Here is a 19,928-nt window from a genome sequence, read left to right on the forward strand (position 1 = left end):
AGCTCTCGCAGGAACTAATAGAGCGAGAACTCACTCGTTAATCCCTCCTACCCCAGGGAGAGCATTAATCGATTCATGAGGGATCTGCCCGATGACTCAATCAGTTTCCAGCACTGCCACATTGGGGATCAAATTTCCACATGAGTTTTGGAGGGGACAACACATCCAAACTCCATCATTCCGCCCCGGCCTCCCAAAACTCATGTCCCTCTCACATACAAAATACAGTCATTCTATCCCAACAGTCCCAAAAGTCTTAACTTGTTCCAGCACCAACTTAAAAGTCCAAAGTCTCCTCTGAGACCAAAAGAAAAAGTCCTTCCAGCTGTGAACCTGTAAAAGTCAAAACCAAATTTACCTACTGCCAAGATACAATGGTGGAACAGACATTGGGTATACATTTCCATTCCAAAAGGGAGGAATAGGCCAGAAGGAAGGAAAAACAGGCCCCAAACAAGTCCGAAACCCAGCAGGACATACATTAAATCTTAAAGCTCCAAAATAATCTTCTTTGACTCCAACTCCTGCATCCTGGTCACACTGGGGCATCTGGGCTCCCAAAGCATCAGGCAGCCTCGCTTCCACAGCTCTGCCAGGTGCAGCCCAGTGAGCTGTGCTGGTGCCTGCAGCTTTTCCAGGCCTGCATTACATGTTGCCAGTGGCTCCAGAGTTCTGGGGTCCTGGCAGCAGCCCTGCTGCCTTGGCTCTACTAGACATTTCCTTGGTGAGGGCTCTCTGTGGGGGCTCAGACCCCACTTTCCTGCTCAGCATTGCTCTAGTAGATGGCCTCTGCAGTGGCTCCGCCCCTGTGGCAGGTCTCTTCCTGGGCCCCCAGGCTTTTCCATACATACTTTGAAATCTGGGTGGTGGCTCCCAAGCCTTCCCAGCTCTGGCATTATGTGAGCCTGCAGACCTAAAACCACGTGGATGCCGCCAAGAAGAGACACAGTTACTACTGGAGATGTCAGTTCAGGCAGAGAGAGATGACAAAAAGTACCCTGGTTGCTTCTTACCAATCACCATCCTATCTCATGCCAGTGCCTCCTATTGACCAAACCCAACCAGAAGCCAGTTGAGGGATCCTGGAAAATACAGTTTTCTGCAATACAGACAAGGGAAGGGTAGAGAACGGATCTGACAGCAAACAGGCAAATAACTAGCATAGAGGTGTAGAACATTTATACATGTGTTTTTGTTTGTTTTTTCCATAGACAGGAAGCTCAGTCATGCGACTCTAATTCCACATGGGATCTCTGGAAACCTTCAATTTCTTTGGCAGGCACAGTTTGCACCAACTTACCTTTTCAAAACCTCTTCAAACTAGTCCACTCACATATTTGTCCCCTAAATATAGAGTGAATATTTCTTGGCTTGAATCATTTCCTCCTGTCTGGAATAACATTCTTGCCCTCTATACTTATTTAAATCCAACCCATCTTTGAAATCCCAGTTTAATTCCTACCTCCTCCACTAGCATTTCCTGACAACTACTATCAGGATAAGGTTGACAAGTATTATCTATTCTAGTTGAACACGGTATGGCTGAAAAGTTTTGCAGGATGCATAATTAAAATCTATTCACTATGATGTCAGGAGGACTTTTGATATTTCCTTCCACGTGAAAGGACTACCATTAGTGTAATTTCTGGCCTCTGTCCACCTCTTACTCACTCTGTCCAAGCGAAGGTGGAGAGACTTTTCTGAGAAGAATATACAAGGCATTCTAGGCTGAGCTCCACCCTTCTCTCTCTTGGGAGTGAACTTACTGCAGGCACCAGGACACATCTGTCTGTCCATGTTGTAAGTCTTAGCAGGTCCAATGCCCACCTGAATATGAGGTAAGTAATGTTGAATTCTGGAATTACTGTGCAGGTCCATTTGGTTTTCACAATGAGCTAGGGCTTCTAACTTAACCTTCAACCATAATAAAGGAATATTGTGGCCCCATCTGCTACTACTCTAGGCCTTTCAGTTTTTTCAGAACTCAACAGGAAAGTGCTATTCATCAGCCCCTTCCCCACAGAAGCTCTGACATATGACTTTTATCTTAGGCTTCTGTTCATAGATTCCTTGATATCCACCTTTTTTTTTTTTTTTAAATAGAACACACTTCTAACTCTGATCTGTTTCTTCCTGGTCTTCAGCTATGACCTGGCATTTCTCTGGTCTGGAATATCAGCAAAGTGGACCCTCATTTCCCCCTCTGCTCTGCTTGTTGCCACCTTCAGATCCTGCCTCTCTGATCTTTACCAGAGCAACCAACACTACTAGGAGAAGTCATTTCCAGCCCACGGAGATCTCTGACTCTTTTGAGCCCTTGGTGAGGCATTATGGCACAGTGGCTAAGAACATAGTCTCTAGAGCCAGACCGCCTGCTTTGAATGGCTTCCCCACTTAACAGCTGTCTAGCCTTGGGCAAGATACTTAAACTCCCTATATTATAGCATTACATAATAATGGATGCTCATAAAGATGATGTGAATCATCAAGCAAACTTTAAAATCTGTTCAGTGTGCTCTGTTTAAGAAGGTAGAAAAATTTATAGCACATTCTAGAAATATATCTAAAATGTTTTTCAAACTGTTGGTGCTTAAAAGGCTAAACTTTGATGATCTTTTATCATAATTTATAAAAGATGCAGCACTTTATGATGCAACTGTACCATTGAAACATGAACACTGAAACTTTTTGGTAGGGAACATGATAAAGTGGAAAAAGTCTAGATTCAAAGACAGATCTGGGTTTAAATCCCATGTCTGCCACTTATGGAAGGTATTTTACTTCCCCTAAGCTGTGTCTGTATGTGAAAATGGGTATAAAAAATGACTACCTCCCAAAATTGTCATGGAGATTAAATGAAATAATATAAGTGCAAAAGGACACATGGGTACCAGCTGGGTGGGGAGAGAGTCACTTCCTCTAAGCTGTGTCTGTATGTGAAAATGGGTATAAAAAATGACTACCTCCCAAAATTGTCATGGAGCTTAAATGAAATAATATAAGTGCAAAAGGACACATGGGTACCAGCTGGGTGGGGAGAGAGTCATAACAGCCATGTCCCCAACCTATTGGCATTTGGACCATGAGTGTTGGTGGAGTCAGACAGAACTCTATGTATTTGTCCCATGAATTTACATAGAAACAAGGAGACCCTTGGGGGAAAAGGGATCTTTTCCCTTTGCTATTCAAAATCATTAAAATATGTGTAGTGGGATGAAAGCACCAATCAAGACCTGATAACATGAGAGTACAGGACAATAAGGCCCCTGAGAGGATTCTTCCTGAGGGCAGCCTCTTCTTGGTTAAGTGCTGAGGAACAATGTTAAGCATCTACCCTGGCTCAGTACTTAAATTTATCTGGCCCAGCCACACTGGTGACAGACTTATGCCTGGGAAAGAGGTCTTGCGGGTGAATCTAAAGAGCTTTTATAAAACCATACAATGGGGCTGGCCCGGTGGCGCACTGCTACAGTGCGCCGCTTGGGAAGTGCAGCGGTGCTCCCGCCGAGGGTTCGGATCCCACATACAGACCGGCTGCTCACTGGCTGAGCGAGGTGTGGGAGTACTTAAATTTATCTGGCCCAGCCACACTGGTGACAGACTTATGCCTGGGAAAGAGGTCTTGCGGGTGAATCTAAAGAGCTTTCATAAAACCATACAATATATGCAAAGCACATCCAAAGCGGTGCTCAGAGGAAAATGTATAGCCTTAAATACTGACAAGAAGAATTGAAATAAAAAGAATCTAAATCAGGAAAAAGCAGACTGAAGAAATAGTAAAGATAAAAGCAGAAATACATTTAAAAGGAAAAAACTGTAGAGCTAATAAATACATAAAAGAGTTGGTCATAAGGAAAAAACACCCTTTTTTCTATATCTGTTGGGTGTGAATGAATTATATACTCAACAATTAGATTATTGGATAGATAGAGAAGATGGATAGGCATAACAGTTGTAGAAATGGCACCCAGCCTGTCTTAGCTCCCTTGAGAGAGGCCAATAGTTAGAAAGGGGTGGCCCTGCCTTATTCCTGGGCACCATGATGCTATTGCCACTTGGGCTCACCAGCAGAAACCCTTCTTGTCCTGGGGAATGGCTTTCTTGGGACTCCATTTAATGGGATGGTCAGCCCAGCTTTCCTCCACTTCTTTCTTTCTTTAACATCCACATCCAATCTGTCAGTAAATCCTTTCTTCTCTACCTTAAGAATATGTCAGAATCCAACCACTTCTCACCACCTCCCTGATACTTAGCCACACAGGTCCAAGCCTCTTCACCTGCCACCTGGACTATTGTAACAGCTTCCTAATCAATATCCTTGCTATGGGTTAAGTGTGTCTGCCAAAAGCTCATGAGTTGCAAATTTAATCCCCACTGTCACAGTGTTAAGAAAGTAGGAAATCCGATTTTGGTAACTGAAAGGTGAGGCTTTGAAGAGGTGATTAGATTGTGAGGACTGTACCCTCATGAATGGATTAATCCATTGATGATTTAATGGCGGTCATGGGTGTGATTCTGATGGCTTTAAAAGGAGAGCATGTGAGAAGCTCTCTCTTTTGCTCCTGCCATATCAGCCATGTGATTCCCTGCATTGCTGTAAAGCCACCACCAAACACAGTGCCCTTACCTGATGTGTTGCCTGGACTCTGGACTTCCTGGCCTCTGAAGCTGTAAGAAATAAATACTATTTCTTTATAAATTACCCAGTTTCAGGCATTCTGTTATAAGCCACAGAAATAGACTAATATACTCTCCATCTCCAACCTTGTCCTCTTGCAGTTTTTTCTTAGTTTGGCAGCCAGAGTGTTTTTTCTATAATATATTGGTCATGTCATTCATCTGTTCGAAACCCTCCAGTGGCTTCCCATCTCATTCAGAATAGACACCAAGTACTTACAAGGCGTGCAGGGCCTCTGATCAATCCCCCCCCACACACACACAGACACACACACTCGCACACACCCACACCAATCACGTCCCCTACTCCACTTCTCTGCACTCGCTAAGCTCTGATTGCTGGCTGCCATGTATGCCCCCACCCAGATATCAAGACCTGATAACATGAGAGTACAGGACAATAAGGTCCCTGAGAGGATTCTTCCTGAGGGCAGCCTCTTATTGGTTAAGTGCTGAGGAACAATGTTAAGCATCTACCCTGGCTCAGTACTTAAATTTATCTGGCCCAGCCACACTGGTGACAGACTTATGCCTGGGAAAGAGGTCTTGCGGGTGAATCTAAAGAGCTTTCATAAAACCATACAATATACGCAAAGCACGTCCAAAGCGGTGCTCAGAGGAAAATGTATAGCCTTAAATACTGACAAGAAGAATTGAAATANTTCCCATCTCATTCAGAATAGACACCAAGTACTTACAAGGCGTGCAGGGCCTCTGATCAATTCCCCCCCACACACACACAGACACACACACTCGCACACACCCACACCAATCACGTCCCCTCCTCCACTTCTCTGCACTCGCTAAGCTCTGATTGCTGGCTGCCATGTATGCCCCCACCCAGATGCTTTTGTCTGTGTGATTCCTCCTGCCTGGAAGTGTTTTCCCCAGACAGTGGTCAGCTCTCTCCCTCACATCCTTTAACTCTTGGTCAAATGCCAGCTTGTCAGTGGGGTCTTTCCTGACCACCTATTTAAAATAGCAACCTCACCCCCCCACACACACGCACACACACTTTCAGCCAGTCTACCCTCTTCCCTGCCTGTTTTCCTCCATAGGACTTAGACATATCAACCACTGCTTTTTCTCATTTGCTTTCTATCTCCTTCCACTAGAATGAAATTTCCTAAGGGCAGACACCAGGTCTATCTTGTTCACTGTGTCTCCACTGCCCAGAACCATTTCTGGCATGGAGCCTCATAAATATGAGAGTAAATGAACAAATAAATGAATGATAAATTCTGTGGTGCTGAAAGCAAGAATACCACTATGACAGGCGTCTGAACATTTTGGGCATCCAAGTGAGCTGTCCCTGGGCTTTCTCCCTATTCCCTTACCCATTTAACCAAGGATGACTCAGAAGGATCCATGTCCCACTCACTTTGTGGGAAGAGCCATGGATTCCAGCATCAGGATGACGTGGAGACTTCCCGGATGTGGGCACACAGTGCCCAGGACAACAGCAGCAGCAATGGTACCAGCACGTCTCCACCTCACAGCTGTGGAGTCCACCCGCCTCAAGAGGTATCTGAGTGCTTGCTCTCTGAGCAAGCAGAGAACATGACCAGGATGGTGGATCCCTGGTAATCCTTGGATATCCTGGGTGGGGGTTTCCAGAACGCCTGATTCAGAAGACAGGCAAAAACATTTGCTGAATGACTGATGAAGGAAACACTGGATTTCCTACAAAATTAGGGCAGATGAGGATCCAGTGTTGCATGTAGGGTGTCAATGAGAAGGAAATATTATTTTTACCCTAATCTATGAATATTCTTTATAAATCTTGTTATTGTCCAGCAGGTGAAACCAGTTCAGTAAATATGAGTTTCTTCCTGTTTTTAGCCTTATAATGTCTAACACCATCCCAGGCTCACCTTATGTCCCACCCCCAGCACACACACAGCTATTGCTGACCAGGTAATAGTCATGATATATTTTTCCCATCATAGTAAATCAAAGGGAGAACCTCTCACAATCTCTTGCCCAGTATAATAGGACAATTTGACAAAAGGACAAACGTATTTTGACGTAGTATGGTCGGTTATGAACTTCAAACTGTCTTTATAATCTGATATTAAATATGGCCTTGGCCTTTATAACCAGAAGATGTGGAACCATTGATGTCTTGTCATCCCAACTAGATTCTGGACACTTGGAAAAAGTCACTGTATCTAATGCTTCGTGCAGCTCTTCAGGATTTGACATCAGGCTCAGTAGATAACAAGAGATTCAACCACTGGTCTCTAGCAGTTCCTTGGATTCTAAAGTTGGATTGGTTTTTCTCTGAAATCTGTCCTCCAACTCTTGCTGTGTCAGGCCCTACCAGCAATACAAGGGTTCTATCCACGTAATGATAATTTCTATATAAATTTCTGAGGTTTCTCTGCTGTCGAAAGTCATTCAAGTAACACGTGTTCCTCTGACCCCTTCCTGCCACTCATTTATCTGTCCCTCGCCCCACTCCACCCAGACTCCCCCACTAAGGGATATTTTAAATACAACAACAACACGAATGTCAGAACAAAATAGATCTTAAGCTTAAAGGGTAAGCTTAACGCTTATCCTTTAAGAAGAGTCTTGTAACAATAGAAACAGGAGGGAGACTGGAAGAGTTTTAATCGGCTTTCAAGTCTACAAAGTCAAAATCAGTTTAACCATTTGGTTTCGTTTTCCATCTTGTTCCCCCTCATAATTGAACTCTGACAACAAGAATGGAAGCCAGACTCCCACATTCCCTGCTCCTACCCGTGATTCCAGCCCCATCATTGGACTTCACACACCGGATCAGCCCAGCTGGGAAACGCTTTGCTGATGGCACAGCTCACACCCCCATGTAAAAGCCAGTATTCTCTTCAGAAAAGAAAGTCCTGCAAACAGGAGAAAACCACAGCATTCAAGGGGCCTTAGGCAAGCAGCTCTGCAGAGACAATTATATCTTTACAAACTGTGGATGCACCTTTTTCTTTTTTTTTTTTTCTTTCTACTTTTGGCAAGAGGGCCATTAAGAAAAGTGACTTACTATTGCCTAACAGGATTAAATTCTTAACTGAAGCATTTTTGTCTAAACCATCTACTATTTTCTAATCCCTGGTGAGTCAGAATGTAAGAAAAAGTTTTTATTTTGACTCAAAAACCACATTCTTAGAAGTCCCCACACCCTTGCACTCCACAGACCCTTCTGGCTGAGTAGGGCAACCTCACAATGAATCTCCAATTGGGGGACTCAGGGAGAATATTCTCAAAAGCACCTTCCCCCTCAATCCAGCTCAGCTCTTCGTTTGCTACCTGACCTTGCCTTGGGCCTTGACTTTTTTCTTTTCTTTTCTTTTCTTTTTTTTTTTTTTCATATATGTACACCAGTTTGCTACCTGACCTTGCCTTGGGCCTTGACTTTTTTCTTTTCTTTTCTTTTCTTTTTTTTTTCATATATGTACACCAGAGATGTTTCTTCTTGGAGCAAGATAACATTCCAGAGATCTTTAAAGGAAAAGGTCCTTTGGAGCAATGTTCTTGTAGACAGATTCAATGCTTCATTCTGTGATACAGATTTTATTTTAAAGTCTTAACCAGAGACTCATAAAGCAACACCTACCCATTCTAGATCTTCTTTGTTATTAAAAATGTAGCAAAAATAATATTGGAGTAGGAATAAAAACACCGAGACTTTAAACCCAGTTCTTCTGCGTACTAGCTGAGTCACTTAACCTTTCTGAGTCTTCGTTTTTTCATCTGTGAGAGGAAGTTAATAACACCCACCCAGGAATCTTACCAAACAGGAAGCACAACCACACGAATTGTTGTGTATAAAGGTGCCTCATACAAGCTATTAATATTTTCCATTCTGAATTTTGCTCTTGTCGCAAGTGCAAACTTTTCATTTCTGTGTATACTGTCCCCTTTGCCCGATATAAACACAGAATATTATTATAGTGTTATCTTCTGCAATCCACCCACCCTCCTAAATCCTTGTTATCACTGGTCTTCTGGACAATCCTGCTGACCTACAAAAAATAATATTAATGTTATTTAATCCCAAATTATCAAGGGTTTTCTGTTTGGCGGGTGTTGCTGCTTTGTTGGCCTAAGATTAGACTATTAGTCAGGTAAATATATTGCAGAAGTATTTATTTCTCCAGCAAAGCAGGAATTTGCACAATTGATTCATTGGAAAGATCCAAATGGATATATGACATGATGGGATTCTTCCCCATGAAATACTGCTGTCACAAAGCAAAATACACCTGTTAATTGAGAAGCATTTTGTAGTCCCGTTTATGCAATGGGAAGAAAGAGAAATGTGTTCTGAATTTCAGGAGTCTTATTGGAAACCAAGTCCCTGGCTTCTCTGTGCTATACTGAACAGTCTTCCAGTCCATGAGGCACTTAGTGGCCTTAGTGTGTCCAGCCTTAGCCTGAAAACACACAGACCTGTATGCCTTTTTATAGCAGCTTTTCACAAAAGCACTTACATTTCTTGAGAAAAGTACTGACACAATGACAAATGACCTCTGGGGATGAAGCCAGACTCTGTGTCCCAGGATGTCGGGCTCAAGTACTCCTTCCCTCCTCCCTTTCCACCTCCAAAGTACGGGGGATCCGAGAACATTCTGGCTGAAGTATGGTTAGATTAGCAAAGTATGGGATGCAGAATGTTCCAGCCACATTTGTCATCTTCTGTCTCCTCTAACAGCCACTTGCAAGGGTAAGTACTTGCAGGGAGAAGGGCTTGCAAATTCTACTCATGACAGTCAGAGAAATGTGGTCTGGAGTCTCCCCAGCAGCAGCAGCAGTTTATCTGCCTGTGGGAAGAAAACGGTGCCTCCTTCTCTTCTCCTTCTGAACCAAGACAATGGGGTCACTTTCCTTGATCGCCTTTATTAAAATATCTTCACCTGGTTTTATCCCAGTTATAAGATTTCTAAGAGATAAATGGCCAGGATACTCTGGGAAGAAGACAATATTCTACAAGAAAGGCAGCTCGAATGTCATTTCTAAAACATACCGTGGGTTCATAAAATGTTCCTCTCTTGAGGCCTCTAGGAAATCTGTTCTGAGGTCACTTACATACAGTGTATCGAGCCTCTTGATGGTTTCTCTGTATTTGGTGTTCTGGAGACTACCTTCTCTTTCATCATCCTTCCCTCAACTATGGGCAACTCTTGGTTTGCTTAGCAAAGGCTTTCAGATATGCAAACACAAGCTGCAGCCCTGATTCATCCCTAAATCTGTCTTGGTGAGGTTTGACTTCATGAGGTTTTATCATAGCAGAGCCAATGAGCACCACAGACTCAGAGTGTGTGCCTGAATGTTGAATGTCAGACATTGGGGACCCACATGAATCATTTATCCATGTGTCCTCAGGCATGTTCTACTTTGTAGGATACATGAAATTAATAATCCTTACATCTTTTAATGGCATAAAATTTAAAACCGCAGATAATTAACACCAGACTCTTGTTTACTGTTTCATTATGTCTGAAATCATGATCTGTAGTAAAGGTTTTACAAATATCTTCATATTCATGTGCTGCCCTGAGGAAAACAAAATTGTCCTCCAACTACAAAATATGGCTCCAGAAAAATCATTTCCTACAGAATTAGCCCCTGTAACAATTACCCACTGATGCCTGTTTTGAATGCTGAGCTTGCATGCCATTCCAAGCCATCACTGCTGGCATTTTCTTTACTTGATTGCCAAAATCCTGCAAGCAGTTGCAGTCCACAGACATTGCTCCTGAACTGCTTTCATGGTGGATTTACCTGAGTCCACGTTAAGAGGGCCAACCCTGCAGTAGATCAGACGACAGAAGCATCTTTTGGTCCATTTTGTAAGATTCTCAAATGTCCAAAGTCCAAAGTTCCCAATAGAATGTCTTCATTTCTTTTCTTCTAACCAGCATTGAAAAGCACTGTTGTTGCTGTTGTTGGTAATTTAGTTTTGGGGAAAGATAGGAGGAAGGAGACAAAAGTGTTGTACATTATCAGTCTTAAAAGTGGACATGGAAATTAAATTCAACTTTAAATTTTCTACTGTCTGGTACTCTACAAAAATCCATTAAATTTCTGCCTGGTCACAAGTGATAATGCTACCATCTTATAGGCTTAACTTTCTCTTATGTCGAATAGTGAACGACCTAACACAAAACACTGCAAAATTCTTTCTTGGCTAGAATCCACATCCAGCCATTGCAACTGTCATTCTGACAACACCTGCTGCATGAAGAGCTACTGATCTCATGTATAATCAGTTCAGGTCCTGGCCTGTTTCAGTGTTGGCAACACAGGACGGTAAAAATAGACACCAACCTAGACATGATCAATAGGTAGTTTCAGACTCCTTTCCATTGGCAATCTCAACCACCTCTTGCCTATCCATGAATTGGAATTTAACACACAAACCAACTTTTCAAGAGGATTAAAGAGGAAGGTGGGAGACTAAATTATTATATATGATTACTCTGTGCAAAGCATGATACTGGATAAATACCAAAAACACTACTTAGTATAGAAAAAAATGAAAGGATGTTATGTATGGCCGCATCAAAATTGAGAATATGGATCAATACAGCTGTACCATAGACAGTCCATTGTATCTCCTACAGAGAATAGAACACTCATTTGGATTTTAAGTTTGCTAGGTCAAAAAATTCCTCTTAATAACAACAAAAAATAACATATGGAGATGTTTTACATGTTTTAATTCTTCGAGCATCAAAGGGAAACCTTGTAATTGTAGAAATGTGGCCAAGTTCATCAACTTGGAAAATGAATTTAAGGGCCAGATTGTATTAACTCCATCTGCTAATTCTACTCCAGAACAAGTTAGAAACATTAAAGATTTTGCAAATAAGGAACCCATCTATTCATTTTGTCATCAAGAAGTGGGGGTCTCTTTCAAGTTATCTGAGAAAAGCGATTTCAACATTGAAAAAATCCCCCAGTATTCTGACAAGAAATCCCAAGGTCATTTGACCTGGGCCAAAGGAAAAGAAACATATTTTTTAATTAAGAAATCAATGCAAAGGCGAAATGCCTTTGGTCTAAGTTCTCTCCGAGTCGCTAAGAGACGTGAGGAAATCTGCTGGAGCTACGCTATCTTCAATAAGGCGAATTCTTCAGCGAACCCCCCCTCGGTGGGCTTGCCTGTCGCCCCGGGAAAGAGGCANCAGCAGCAGCAGTTTATCTGCCTGTGGGAAGAAAACGGTGCCTCCTTCTCTTCTCCTTCTGAACCAAGACAATGGGGTCACTTTCCTTGATCGCCTTTATTAAAATATCTTCACCTGGTTTTATCCCAGTTATAAGATTTCTAAGAGATAAATGGCCAGGATACTCTGGGAAGAAGACAATATTCTACAAGAAAGGCAGCTCGAATGTCATTTCTAAAACATACCGTGGGTTCATAAAATGTTCCTCTCTTGAGGCCTCTAGGAAATCTGTTCTGAGGTCACTTACATACAGTGTATCGAGCCTCTTGATGGTTTCTCTGTATTTGGTGTTCTGGAGACTACCTTCTCTTTCATCATCCTTCCCTCAACTATGGGCAACTCTTGGTTTGCTTAGCAAAGGCTTTCAGATATGCAAACATAAGCTGCAGCCCTGATTCATCCCTAAATCTGTCTTGGTGAGGTTTGACTTCATGAGGTTTTATCATAGCAGAGCCAATGAGCACCACAGACTCAGAGTGTGTGCCTGAATGTTGAATGTCAGACATTGGGGACCCACATGAATCATTTATCCATGTGTCCTCAGGCATGTTCTACTTTGTAGGATACATGAAATTAATAATCCTTACATCTTTTAATGGCATAAAATTTAAAACCGCAGATAATTAACACCAGACTCTTGTTTACTGTTTCATTATGTCTGAAATCATGATCTGTAGTAAAGGTTTTACAAATATCTTCATATTCATGTGCTGCCCTGAGGAAAACAAAATTGTCCTCCAACTACAAAATATGGCTCCAGAAAAATCATTTCCTACAGAATTAGCCCCTGTAACAATTACCCACTGATGCCTGTTTTGAATGCTGAGCTTGCATGCCATTCCAAGCCATCACTGCTGGCATTTTCTTTACTTGATTGCCAAAATCCTGCAAGCAGTTGCAGTCCACAGACATTGCTCCTGAACTGCTTTCATGGTGGATTTACCTGAGTCCACGTTAAGAGGGCCAACCCTGCAGTAGATCAGACGACAGAAGCATCTTTTGGTCCATTTTGTAAGATTCTCAAATGTCCAAAGTCCAAAGTTCCCAATAGAATGTCTTCATTTCTTTTCTTCTAACCAGCATTGAAAAGCACTGTTGTTGCTGTTGTTGGTAATTTAGTTTTGGGGAAAGATAGGAGGAAGGAGACAAAAGTGTTGTACATTATCAGTCTTAAAAGTGGACATGGAAATTAAATTCAACTTTAAATTTTCTACTGTCTGGTACTCTACAAAAATCCATTAAATTTCTGCCTGGTCACAAGTGATAATGCTACCATCTTATAGGCTTAACTTTCTCTTATGTCGAATAGTGAACGACCTAACACAAAACACTGCTGTCTGGTACTCTACAAAAATCCATTAAATTTCTGCCTGGTCACAAGTGATAATGCTACCACCTTATAGGCTTAACTTTCTCTTATGTCGAATAGTGAACGACCTAACATAAGACACTACAAAATTCTTTCTTGGCTAGAATCCACATCCAGCCATTGCAACTGTCATTCTGACAACACCTGCTGCATGAAGAGCTACTGATCTCATGTATAATCAGTTCAGGTCCTGGCCTGTTTCAGTGTTGGCAACACAGGACGGTAAAAATAGACACCAACCTAGACATGATCAATAGGTAGTTTCAGACTCCTTTCCATTGGCAATCTCAACCACCTCTTGCCTATCCATGAATTGGAATTTAACACACAAACCAACTTTTCAAGAGGATTAAAGAGGAAGGTGGGAGACTAAATTATTATATATGATTACTCTGTGCAAAGCATGATACTGGATAAATACCAAAAACACTACTTAGTATAGAAAAAAATGAAAGGATGTTATGTATGGCCGCATCAAAATTGAGAATATGGATCAATACAGCTGTACCATAGACAGTCCATTGTATCTCCTACAGAGAATAGAACACTCATTTGGATTTTAAGTTTGCTAGGTCAAAAAATTCCTCTTAATAACAACAAAAAATAACATATGGAGATGTTTTACATGTTTTAATTCTTCGAGCATCAAAGGGAAACCTTGTAATTGTAGAAATGTGGCCAAGTTCATCAACTTGGAAAATGAATTTAAGGGCCAGATTGTATTAACTCCATCTGCTAATTCTACTCCAGAACAAGTTAGAAACATTAAAGATTTTGCAAATAAGGAACCCATCTATTCATTTTGTCATCAAGAAGTGGGGGTCTCTTTCAAGTTATCTGAGAAAAGCGATTTCAACATTGAAAAAATCCCCCAGTATTCTGACAAGAAATCCCAAGGTCATTTGACCTGGGCCATGGCCCACCACCGACACTTCCCGCCCTCCTCCCTCTCTCCCCTCCCCCCCCAAGAATGTCCCCTCCGTTTGTTTGTTGTAACAACTACAAAAAAAGTATAGAAAAAAAAACCGGGGGGTGTGGGATGGGGAAGAAGATACGCTATCTTCAATAAGGCGAATTCTTCAGCGAAACCCCCCTCGGTGGGCTTGCCTGTCGCCCCGGGAGCAAAGGAAAAGAAACATATTTTTTAATTAAGAAATCAATGCAAAGGCGAAATGCCTTTGGTCTAAGTTCTCTCCGAGTCGCTAAGAGACGTGAGGAAATCTGCTGGAGCTACGCTATCTTCAATAAGGCGAATTCTTCAGCGAACCCCCCCTCGGTGGGCTTGCCTGTCGCCCCGGGAAAGAGGCACCTCTGCGGAAATGAGCATTGACCTCACGTGGCTGCAGCCCAGAGGGGTCTTCTGAGGCAAAGGGACGCCATCCCCGCGGCTCCTGGAGCCACATGTTCCCCAGTCGCATTGACACCTGCACTGGAATGGGCGGTGCGGGTGGGGCGCTTGGAGAGAAAAACACCTGGGCGGGGGCCCCGCGGGGGGATGTTGGCTGGAGCCGCCCCAGCATCTGTGCCGTGGATCACATTTCAGAGCCATCTCGCTCCCCGCTGGTCACCCTCTTGCAGCCACTGTTGATGGGACGCCTGCATCCCGCGCCACGTGAACCCAGACAGAGGCGGGGACGTGACATGGGGGGTCGCGGGGCCTCGGGGAACAGAGAGGGCCCTGCTCCTCGGAGGGGACGCCCCGGCGAGTGCCATCGAGACTCTCAGACGGGTCTATTTCGAGCCTGTCTGCCCAGAGGCTGAGCTTGCCACATCAGTGAGGGCCGGCCTGGGAAGGGCTCTCTAAAATAGCCTCCCACTTGCACGAAAAATCAAGCCGAACCCATTCATTCAAAACACAGCTCGGCGCTTCCTCCCCGCAGACGCTGCCCCGGCAGAGCAAAGCCCCACATTTGGAGGCCTGGATGGCTCCGGAGCACGGAGCCCGTTTTAGGAGAGTTTGTCTAAACAGCTCCCAGCAGTGACTCTCATTACAGGGAGAGCCCCACGCAGACAGACAAGCCTGCTTCCTTTCAACACAGCAATTTGCGCTCATCTGTTGCTCTCTGCTCCTTTTTTTAATCATTTGGACTGCAAAGTAATTAGAGGGATAGGCATTCCAAAAATAAAAAGATCAACAGCTGAGCTTTCTAATTCTAATGTAAGCACACATATCATTTCAGGCTCTCCCAGGACCCCTGGGCAGGTATGATTTCAATAATCAAAGTGTATTGCATACATCCTCTAATTACCACTCTTGCCCCTGGATTCTTGTTTTTGAATTTCCAGGCTTGCCAGTGACACAGAGGGTGGCCTCTATCCCCACTGCCATGGCTCGGCTTCTCTTCTCGATCACCTCCTTAACCTTCCCACCCCTGAGCACAGTCTCGGTTTCTTTCCTTCCCTATCAAAGAGCTGAGAAGCAGAGAAAAATAGTATTTTGGGGGGGAAAAGTAAGGAGTAGTTATTATATTCCTAATCACATGTAATTTAAGAGAAAATGAGTAGATGTGAGAGGCTATTTAGCTCTTGACTCTGTGTAATTCCACAGTCTGGGAACACAGGCACCCCACTGTCACCTGGGTGTCTTTCAAAGCCACCGTGGGCTCAGCAGCCAAACAGTTAATTAGAAGGGAGGTGCTGCTTCCAGGCAACTACTGCCCTGATTTGGGAAAACTGTCATTAGACAATAATGGCAGACCCAGGATCTCTGCCCCACTTCCCAAGTAGACAAGCACCAGGGATGTAAGAATGCCCAGAAATAACAAATATTGATATCACACTCACTGTGAGCCAGTACTTATGTTCTCATTTCTTTAGATATGCAACTCATATCATTTGCACGATTCAATTAATGAACAATTGAATAATTTATTGAGCACCTACTCACATGGGCAACACTGTGCAAAGCACCACATATGTTAGCTCATCTGTGAAACAAGCACAGAACCTACTCAAGGGCTGCTGGGAGGATCGAATGAGATAACAATAAATAATAGTAGTAATAAAATAATATTAAAACCCTGAACACTGCCTGACACAGTAAGTGCTCAGTAAATATTAGATATTAATACTGGAAACTCAGTGCATATGAGTATGTGTCCAGTACTTTACACTTATTATTTTATTTCATATTTACAATATCACTATTCTATTCTTGTTCATATTTCACAGAAAACTGGGGTTTAGAGAGATCAAAAAATGTGCCCAGGGTCACACAGCTGGTAACAGAAGTAGGATTTTAACTCAGGAAATGAGGCTCAGCAGCCTATTATTTAATCCAAACATTGCTTTCTTTCTTCTCTCTCTCCCTGTTCCTACCTCTTTCTTATCTTCTACATGTAAATTTACATATAGTGCTGTACATCTTTAAATAATAAACTTCATAGGAACGATCCTGTCGTTGTTAGAACCTAAGGTTATTATTTTCCCTCAAAGAGACTCCCTTTTCTGAAATCACAGAGATTTTAGTACATCTCATATTTTATAGATGAATAATCTATCTGTAAAACATACACAGATTTTTATTGCAAGTTATATTTTATTTGTATGTCTTATCTCCAAAATTGTACTTTAAGCTCCTTATAACAACACCATATCTGTCCACCTTGCATGCCCCCACAGCTGGCATTTTACCTGCAGCAGGAGTGCAACAGATAGTGCACGTTAATTACATTCTAAACCAATCAGTCAGTACATACCGAGTGCCAAAGGTAGGCACTCTTAACCATTTTCTTTTCATCCAGGGAATTGTAACACACCCCAAAATAAAAAATAAAGATATCTTCTCAATATTTTTGGCACTTGGAACCAATGGCAAAGGCTATCAAATAAATCCCCCTATGTTTTCATTAAGTGATGATAACTTATTAGACGGATAGGGGAGGAGGGACATATGAGCATCTGAAGACTTTTTGGTGAATACAAATATCCAAAAGTTGCTTCCACAGCCATAACTTTATAAGGTGAAATTCTATTAATTCATTGGCTTACATGCAGAAAAATGCAGAAAGGAGTGAGAGTAGGGAGCCATATGCATGAGAATACTCCAAAAAGTTCCTGGAAAAATAGAATCAGAAGATAAAAATGAATCTTTCCATGAACTTTTTGAGACTCCTTGTATTTAGTGTTGCCCTGGTATGTCATGGTAACTAAAAATAAAGGAAAATTATAATGGTAAAGTTGAGGATCTATTTACTCAATAAGTATTGATTATCCACTATATCTTCCACGTTGAAGGCAATACAAAGAAGTTTCAAAAATGATTGTAGACTTTCAAAAGCTCACCATCAAAAGAAAGGAAAGCGCACAGATGGTACGATACTTTGAAGTTATCTGAAACTTTGCAATTTACAAAGCACTTTCACATAATTATCTAACTTCAGTACAAGAGAGTGAAAACCATGTCTTTTCCTAGGCAGTGTGAACGTGTTGACTTCCTTCCTTCAGTTCCAAGGAAGCCTTGACAGAGATTTACTCCAAAAAGCCTGTTTCTGACCATGACCCAGTGAGTCTCTGTTCCTTGGTCATCTTCTGGCACAGAAGGCAAAACAGAAGTTGTGTGCAATTGCTAGAGTTCAGTGGTCTAGAACCCTCCAGTCAAGAATGCAGATTGGAAGTAGCCCATCCAGGATCCTCAATGCATTAATTAGACGAACTTTTCTTGAGCACGGGGTATGGCTAGCTACGCATTTGGAACATGAGGACACAAAATGAATAAGACAATGTGCCTGGGCTCAAGGAGCTCATTTGGAGAGGTAAATACTAACTGACAACACAATGCAATGTGGTAGGTGCAGTGACGGAAATTGAAACAGAATGCCCCAATGTCCCAGAGAGTGTGCCACTCTCCATCCGGGAGTCAAGAAGCAGCAGTGGAGGTGGCAATAGGGTCTTGAAGGCTCTATAGGCGGTGACGTGGTAAAGCAGGTAGAACAGACAGTAACATGAACACACAGTAAGAGTAATGTTCAAAGCACGTTCATTTTTATCATTTAATCCAGCAATTTGGGAGGTAGCAAGGACAAATATTATTACCTCTACGTTACAGAGGTGTAAGCTGAGGCTCAGAACATTTTACTTTCCTAAAAATTAGTAGGAAATTAGTAGCTGTTTTTTCCCTAATAAAACAAATCCAAGTTGTTTCCTTCTACTTAAGATAAACACGAGTCTCTGAAAAATGGGAGAGATATTGTTCCTGAGAGGAATATTTTAAATGTTTTAAAGTTGGAAGCCTGCAGTGGTGGAAGGGTGGTGACTATTCATCACTTAATGGGGCTTAATAATGTTATGGCTGCAGGTAGAGGGTCGGAGGATCTCTGGTGGCATGTGACAGCTGCCTTACCTCCAAATCCAGGTGTCATAAAGGAAAGGAGGACCATGTCACCCATGGTGCTTTCATCATCCCCAGAAGGGGCTGTACTTTGAAATAAAAGGTAGATTTAACTCTCTGTCTGAGTCCATTTCATGCTGCTATAACAGAACACCTGAGTAATTTATAACAAACAGGAATTTATTTTCTCAGAGTTCTGGAGGCTGGGAAGTCCAAGATCAAAGCTTTGGTGTCTGGCGAGGGCCTTCTTGCTGCGTCATCCCCATGGTGGAAGGCAAAAGGGCAAAGGAGGGTTGGAGGGAACTCATCTCTTTATAAGGAACCCACCCCCATGATAATGACATTAATCCATTCATGAGAGAGGTGCCCCCATAACCCAGACACCTCCCTTGAGGGCCAACTCTCAACACCAGCACATTGGGAATCAACTTTCCAACACATGAACCTTGGGGGACACATTCAGACCATAGCAATGACTTTCTTGGTTTGGTCCTGCCAATAGCAAGTTGATGTTAATCATCATTTGCTTTCTTCTCAGCACTTGCAGGCTTTTCATCTTTATCATGAAACAGCCATCTTCCTTCAATGCCATCAAGAACCGGATATAGACAAAGGGCACATTTTTATATCAATCAATGCAAAGATGAGTTAAGCTCTTTATCATCCATGATGGTGTGCAGTTTTTAAGACTTGAATTTGGTACACATGAGTGGCATCAGAGTTGGTTTGAATTGGGTCCCACTAAATCAAAAGTAACTTGTTAATGTGATCCTTTGGCTGCTGCACAGTGTGATAGTGATTTCCAAATACAAAGAGCTAGATCAAAAAGTTTCATTCTTCTCAGCTGATACCCCAGGAGGAAAATCCCATAGCTCTTTCTCCTCCAAATCCAAGACTTTTTCTTTAAAATCTTACTTTCTGAGTATCAAAAATTATAGCAAGGGTTTCTTCTACCTTAGTTTTTACTCAACAGTGAAACTTATTATAAGGCTAAAAGTACCTCTTAAAATATGACCGTGTCACCTGCACACAGAGTAAATACACCCTCCCAAATTACTGGGAAAAGGCCTAGGATATAGCATTTACCCACAATCCAACTTAACTTTTCCAAGTGGTCTAAGCCTTTGCTCCTGAAATTGGAGAAGGAGTTGAAATAACATGTTTAAATTGCTCGCCAACTAGTTAAGCCGTTTTGCCACAAGCAATACTGATCCACTTCTTCAGACTTAGAAAATGAATCCTATAGTTTTTGTGTTTCTGAGTTGTGCTTCCTGCCTTTGAATAAAAAGAGCAGTTCTTGCCCTCTCAAACAGAAGGTAACATCGAGTTCACACAGCAGCTAGAAACG

This window comes from Galeopterus variegatus, unplaced genomic scaffold (genome assembly GCF_000696425.1).
Source record: "Galeopterus variegatus unplaced genomic scaffold, G_variegatus-3.0.2 Scaffold981, whole genome shotgun sequence".
NCBI classification, from domain to species: domain Eukaryota; kingdom Metazoa; phylum Chordata; class Mammalia; order Dermoptera; family Cynocephalidae; genus Galeopterus; species Galeopterus variegatus.